The 8,030-nt window shown below is 36.8% G+C and overlaps 2 non-coding genes across 2 annotated transcripts; one reads left to right on the plus strand and one right to left on the minus strand.

The window, feature by feature from the left end:
- The first annotated feature begins 5,395 nt into the window (after positions 1-5,395).
- TRNAT-AGU (transfer RNA threonine (anticodon AGU)) lies at positions 5,396-5,469 on the plus strand. The gene has a single exon. It is a non-coding gene; the product is annotated as a tRNA-Thr (tRNA).
- A 1,901-nt stretch (positions 5,470-7,370) lies between these two features.
- On the minus strand, positions 7,371-7,444 carry TRNAT-AGU (transfer RNA threonine (anticodon AGU)). Its single transcript has one exon. It is a non-coding gene; the product is annotated as a tRNA-Thr (tRNA).
- Between the last annotated feature and the right edge of the window lie 586 nt (positions 7,445-8,030).

Consider the following 8,030-nt stretch of genomic DNA (forward strand, 5'->3'; position numbering starts at 1 on the left):
AAGGACGCAATTAAAGTCCCAGTGTAACACCCCTTCACATTTAGATTTTTCCCCTGGAAGAAAACCAGTTATTATTGTTTCTTGATTTCTCAGTCTCACCTACATAAACATACGAATAGAATTACAGGATAGGACATGTTTAGATTGCTTGCACGTGACATCTAACTATATTTCTCATCAAATGTGTCACAGATGAAAATTTCCGTTTGTACTGCCTCTATTTTCTGGTACATATGTTTCATTTATGTTATGTTGCTAAAATTCGTTAGGAAACAAGTACAGACTGATCCTGTGTGCCTGACAAAACGTAAATGTACTGGATAATTATTTCTTCACTTTCTTCCAGAAAAAAATAACCCATCTCATGTCGGCTAACAAAAGGAGGTAGCGGACCAAAGATAGCCGTTGTTTACCTAAGGTCGTTACACAGCAGGGGTTTCATTCAGTCAGAGGGAAAAGAAAAAATAATTTAAGGTTTCTACATTTGTTTTGAACTGCAATATACTTCTTCCTTTTATTTTAAGAACCATTTCTTTCTCATTTGTCTGCATCAGAAAAAAATGCAAAAAAAATCACTAGAATGTGCCTATTTACCCAAAGTACGTACTAGATCACTAGTTCAATAGTAAAATCACTAAATCTAGTACGAAATCATAAATGTGGCATCCCTGGGTTGGAGCGAAAGTAATGGTTGGAGTAAAAACTAGTCCGTATTTCTACTGCGTTCTGTTGTTGAATTCACAGAAATGTTCAAAAATAAATTCAAGAAGTAAAACACGATCCTACAAAAGACTGTTTACTTGCTCACTGGTTTTCGTATTGTGAACTGAAACTCAAGTGCGCAGTCATGTTGAATACTTCTGTCCCTTTCTACTTTACAAGTTGAGGTGGGATGAGGGTCAGGATAGATCTAGTGATATACCGCTAAAGGAAGTGCTTCAGTACAGAGTCGGAAGCGGTATGTATTGTTTATACTACTTACAACGTTACCCCCCACATAAAATATAAATTCACCCTTTCTCCCTTCCCTTTTTCGAATACAATGAACCGACTCTTTTGCTGAAGAAAGATGCTAAAAGAAAATTGAAACATCTGTGTCTAAACATTCTTTGAAGCGCAGTCTTTTGTATTTGTAAGGTTTTGCGAGTGTTTTCGAGATAGGCAAATCTTTTACCATGGACTCCTGCTGCGAACTGACCGTGAGTAAACACCCGATCTAGCTGTGCTCAATTTCTCTCGCACACGTGAAATGGGTTTGTTGTTTACAAAACAAATAGGAAGTTACCTTGTGCTTTTGCATTTCTGCACGCACACAGGTACCATTGTTGTTTTAATGATCAGAAGAAATATCAAAACCATCCGATATATATGATACGAAACAGCTAACAGAGGGAGGCAAAGATAAAAGTAGGCCTATACCAAGTTTTCCGCGTGGTACCATTATGGAGAATAAATATTAGATAAAGTCACGTAGATGCGCTTAAACCTATTCCATCTGTCCTTATAACTTTTCTGGTCTCATCAATTTCTCAGGAGAATACGTACAACATATGTCCAAATTCCATATATACTCTTTCTAAACTAATGAGTAAACTCATTAAGAACACCAACTGATATCAATAAAAGGAAAGAAAACAATACTTTATACTTCTATCATTTGGTACACATCTCTATGAAGCACAGCTTGTTTCTTTTCGAAATAGCTCCTTCGTGTCACAGCTGTGGTTAGTTTTGTTTTGTGTTAGGATGAAAGAGAGAAATGCAACATTTGCTTCGCGGTGAAGTTATATATATTATTAAGATGAGCGGTGATAAGCGAGGTTTAACAAAGAGTGCCTTTCGGATGCACAATTTAACGGGTAGTTGCAGTCCATGTTGAGAATCAAACCAAAGCTATGTAAGACATGTTATGACAAATCCAAAAGGTGTGTTGTATTGGTGCAGTAGCAGTTTTTCACGTTTTTCAAAATGTTCCAAAACCCAAAGAATAATCTTTAATTTCTGATATTTTAGTCGTCACAAATTACAATTTTATAATGTAGTCAATGTTTATAATTACTGGGCAGTTGGGCGTTTAAACTAATGACATCATAATAAAGTCAAAACCATAATTTTGAGTTGAATTGATTCTGAGTTTAACGTCCCGTTCAGCAGCGAGGCTATGAGACGTGGACCTACTGATTAACGTGGAATCCGAACTACATGAACTCCCACCGGGAATCAAGCCCAGGTTTCCCACGCCAAAGGCAAGTATGCTAACCGTTAGCCACGAAGGAGCTCCACCATAATTTTAGTGGGCGTTAAGAAATATCTCGCCAGTGCTTTTACAATAAATAAAATTTTATAAGTATTAAAGAATAGTGGTAAGAGATTTTATAATAGCTCTTTTATTTATGAGATATAAGTATTTTGAAAAAAAAAACAACTAAAGAATAGGTTGGCGGAACCACAAAAGACTTTCTTATAAATACATACGCACCTTACTCACCTTTTGATAATTGCCATGCTTACATTCTCCATAAAAACAGAAATTCTCTTTTAGTGATACTTTACACAAGATCATGAAGTGGGTTCAAATTTAATTAAAGGCAAAATACAATACAATAATCCACAAATATTGCCTCAAGTGAGTTTAAAGATTTCCAAACACTAGTGCGAAACCGGGCTCTGCCGTTGCGATCGATTTACAGGTCTTGAAACGAAAGTAAGAAGTTACTTACGCACACAGTAAGTAAAAACAATTAATATGCCTGTAACTTTCCCCCAAATGGGTGTATCTTAAAACTAACCTCACCATTATTTTTCTAATTAAATTCTAGCCCGAAATTATGTATCATATTACCCTATTCCCATTTTGAAAACTTGACCTTAATTCAAAATGGTGGATTTCAAGATGGCTGCCATCAAGGTCATATCTACCATACGACTTCCCCCCAGGACTTATATGTATCCACATGGTTTTTCTTCACTTTTCTTCATTAACGCTCCGTTTACAAAGGGTAGTAAGGGACTTCTCTAGTAATCTCTAATAACCACATCACAACTCTTAAAAGTTATTAAAAAAAATAGAAAACATGCACCATGGCAAAAATTTGTCATCACAAGTAATGATGCATACATGCCTTCTATCAGCAAAAAACGTTTCATTGAAATTGGAGCCGGACATTTGAGTGATGTCCCTTTGGGATGTGATTGAACGTGACGTCAGAGCACATCGCCCCCCTTCCCGGAATTTACGGGAATTAGGTGACCTGAGTGAGCACATGTGGTGCCAGCTCTCTCCAGCGACTTATCAAGGATCATTGCGTGTATGCCAAGACGTGTCGCCGTTTTTATCCATGCCAAAAGTCGACATACTGACAATTAGGTAGGTAGTCATGATGGCCTGGCTGATGTGTGCGTATATTTTAACTCGTACATTTTGTCTTGACTCGAATTTCGAGACGTCTCGACTCGAATTCGAGTCGAGTCGAGACAGACACTGTCGAGTCGAGACACGAGTCGAGACAGAAACATATTTTCGAGTCGAGACACGAGTCGAGACAACATTTTCTCGAGACGAGTCGAGACAGGCTTAAATCTCGACTCGACTCGACTCGAATGCATCCCTAGTAAACCTAAATTTTAGGTCTTATGCCGTTTATATCTTGTGTAGCCAAATTATTTTTAGGTCTTTTGCCGTCAAACTATTTTAGCTCTCGTCCGTTTTGATGTTATGCCATTTAGGTCTTGTGCCACCAAATGGTTTATAGGTCTTGTACCGCGAAATGAGTTTTACGTCTTATGCCGTTTCGGTCTTGGTCCGCATCCGCCTTTCAAATGGAAGAAAGTTAATTTTTAATTAGCATGTTCTAATGCCATCCTAGCAAGAAAAACTAAAAGTGAACAAGTACTATTAATAATAACACACATGTGAACGAATTTTGAAGTGAATAACATAAATAGCTCTCATAATACTTTCGAAAGAAATATACCTACTATTATACAGGGAAGTTCTATCGCATCCGAAGTATTGGGCATAGCCTTGATAAACGAACTCTTTCCTTCCACCTTTAGTACTTATTGTCCGCCATCGTGCTGCACACATCCACTCAGTCACGGAATTCTAGTATTACAATCTCCATCTAACCTCTTCATGTTATATATTTACAACTCTCTATCTTTGGAAAATTTTCTTTCTTTCACTATTTTTCCTTTCTTTCACTAGGCTAGTGTCAAGTGCTTACGTATTTACTTAAAATTTAGTTTATTTAAATTATGAATTCGCTTTAACTTGAATATAATTATGGAATGGAGTTATCATCTGGCATCCGTTGTCTAACAATATGAATATGCAGAAATAGGATAAAGTTACTACCGTAAGACAGAGCTTTATTCTTTCAAAACATCAGAACAATATAATGACTTTCACTTGTAAAATTGAATACTTACAAAGAGCGTAGGAGAGAGAGAAAAAGAACGAAAGAAAGAAAAGAAACGAAAAGCAAAATGTGCAAAAATTCATGTTCCAGTCTGCAGCCAAGCGCACAAATATTTTCCTTTGTTACAGAACTCTTTTGTGAGGAACCCCGCGAAAACTTTAAACTGACAGGATTATATAGCAGAACTCAAGACACAAGTTGACATTTTACAACCTACTTGCTGAGAAAATAATAGCCACAGTGACAACCTGTTCAATATTATGCACAGACTTGAATTAACATCGTCTGCTTGTCTGCGTTTCGCAAGGAAGTTGTGTATAGTGCATAGTACCTCTTCCATCCCTAGAAAGAAGGCTCCTTTTCTCTTGATTCGCCGGTGGCAAACGTTTTCTTCCTTCTTATTCACTAGCACAGAGTATTATTTTTCTCTCATAATAATCAAAACGTAAACGAAATCTGCGTCCACGAACTCTACCAATGTGTTTATTCTTTAAAAAAAGAAAAAAAAGTATCATATCCTAAAATTTCCTGAATTATAGTTTGAATCAGGAGTAAAAGTGAGAGGGTACGCGGGAGAAAGTCATTCCCCCACTTCCAAATATATATGGCGTCCTCCACTTCCTAAAAAAATACAATGGGCGAAGATAGGCATGGGGACGGCGTGACGTCATGCAACCCCACCTTATCAGATCCATTTTACCCCTGGTTTGAATGTCAAAATAACACGAATTGCAAATTATCGTGTTTTACGCAGTTGTTTCATTTTGACAAAACGATTTTCAAATACAATCGTTTTGTCACAAATAAATAAAAGAAATATAATGTAAGCTTTCGTCACAAAGGTTTTTAGTAAATAGTGAGTTTTCACGTCTGCCCTAAATTTGCACATATTGCACATTATTAAAGGGAGAGATGACGTGAATTGAGTGGGTAGAGATATATTCTGTACAGCAAAGAAAGTCATGTTCCGCAGCGGCGCCGTGGCTTAGTTGGTTAAAGCGCCTGTCTAGTAAACAGGAGATCGAGGGTTCGAATCCCTCCGGTGCCTAAATATACAGTCCTATTTTTATACAAAGTTCTCCGGAAGCAAATCTGTGTGTTATATTTATTTCAGTTCTCAACCATCAAGAATTGATCAGACTATCACAAAGCATCGACAAAAGGCAGTGTTACTCTACGTAACTCTGACACATACAAGTTGAGCGAATTCGTCTTGTTCAAAGTAGACACAGTGACTTAGGATTTCCAGAGAAGAAAATATTCATTGAAAGTATAAACAAATACTACAATGCACTTTTAGATTGTAAACATTTCCGAATCATAAAAGAGACGCATAAGTGTGAAAATCTTTCAGCTTAACGTCCCAAGATTATGCTCTTAAGGCTAACAGAGACAGATGATTAGGGGAAGTGAATGATGATGGACGAATTGGTGGAATAAAATGTTGGAGAAAATGAGAGTACCCCGAGAAAATCCACGAACGCGATGTTGTCTACCACAAACTTACAAGTAGGGATGTTAGGCAAAATGCCTATTCTTTATTATTAAAGATATGATCAAAAATAACGTTTTAAAGTTTATATGGGGGTTTATAGTTTCGATTTAAGCCAATTTTATTTTGCCTATTTTGCCTATTTCGACCTTTACTGCCTAAATAATTGGTTTAGTACCTAATATTGCCTATTCTATGCATTTTCTTCAAAATAAGCCTTTAATATAACATAAATAATACACACATATTAAGTATTTGTAAACACAAGCACGTGGTACGTTACGATATATATATACATGGTGAACTTCAAAGATGTGCACATTTGGAATCGAAAATTGAATCCTGACAATTGGAACGGAACCGAAAGATGTGCACATACTTTGAGAGGTAATTCGTGACATGAAAAGAAGACAAAAAGTCCTCTTGAATGTCACGAATCACCTCCCGAAGTATGTGAACACCTTTATGTCTCGTTCCAATTGTCAGGACTCGATTTTGGATTCCAAGTTGGCCCCCTGTCACTCCTACACGAAGCGGAATTTGACAACATGCAACAGGACTTTTTGTCTTCTTTTGATGTCATGAATCAGCTCCCGAAGTATGTGCACGTCTTTCAGATTCACCCAGTATGTATGGAATGCATAACAAGCTTCGTTTTTATATATACAATAAAAGAAGATATTAACAAACAAGTATGTTTCTATATTCTTTGAACATTATCTATGACTTGAATCTATTTTTTAATGGTGTTGAGTATTTATCTTCATTATTTCGAGTTACATTTTAGTGCCTATTTTACTGCCTATTTTTAAAATTTTTAATGCCTATTTGCCTGCCTATTTTCCCGGTTTTTAGTGCCTAAACATCCGGTCTCTACTTACAAGGTTTTGGATCTAACCAGAGACCCCACGAAACAGAGATTAATGCTCTACTACAGAACCATCGTGTCCCCAGATGCATAATTGTAAGAATGGAGAATGATAGCTAACGTGGAAAACTACAATCTACAGCACTCATCAAATACAACAGCGCTATTTTCAGCTGGCCTATGTATGACAAAAATGAGCATACTTTTATAATAAGAGAAATAGCAGAGGAAAACACTAGAGCAAAAGAGGGGGAGAGGATGATGTAGAAGAGTGGATAAGCAAGTGTTCACAGTGTACACGCATTCATGGATTCAAGAGTACTATGTCTGTAAAATCATCAAGTACGCTACTATTATTCCTGTTGACCTCCGTGTGGTTTACCAATTAGCATATCATAAAATTACACATTACATAAAAAGAACAACACTACCTTGGTTGATGCTTAGTGATAATCTGATCAATTCTTGTTGGTATTGTAATGGGAGCTTGAGAACAAAAATAAATATAACACACAGATTTGCTTCCGGAGAACTTTATTTCAGATAGGAAGTGTTATTTTTAACTAAGTAAAAGTAAGAGTTTGTGTTTAGGTACCGGAGGGATTCGAACCCTCGATCTCCTGTTTACTAGACAGGCGCTTTAACCAACTAAGCCACGGCGCCGTTACGGAACGTCATTTTTTTGCTGTATAGAATGTGGTTTTACCCACTCAAATCACGTCATCTCTCACTCTAATTTTGTGCAATATATGCAAATTTAGGGGAGACGTGAAAACTCACCATTAACTAAAAGCTTCTTATAACGAAAGCTTACAGTTATATTCCCACCACCGTAGACGTTGTTTGTAGTCACGTTGATTTCATACGCGTGTCAATATGATTTCATTTGTTGTAGTTTAATTTCTTTTTTTCTGCACCAAGGCTATATGAAACACAGACCTACGGCTTAATGTAGAAAATTTCAATCGTGCATATTCTCACTGGGAATCGAATTTCACTATGATTGTTCTTGTGAGAATATGCACGATTAAAATTTTCTATATTAAGGCGTAGGTCTCTGTTTCATATAGTCTTGACGCAGAAAAAAGAAATTAAACTACAACAAAGGAAGCCATATTGACATGTATTACAAAAACATCTACGGAGATGGGTAATAACAATTCTGTCTATGGAGGTCCACAAGAAAGGGAGAGGGAGCCAAGTACGGGTCCGTCCCCTCCCTGAAGTTCAAGTTAGGCAACAATTCCAA

Source organism: Thermobia domestica, chromosome 10 (genome assembly GCF_964235325.1).
Source record: "Thermobia domestica chromosome 10, izTheDome1.hap1.1, whole genome shotgun sequence".
Taxonomy (NCBI): Eukaryota; Metazoa; Arthropoda; class Insecta; order Zygentoma; family Lepismatidae; genus Thermobia; species Thermobia domestica.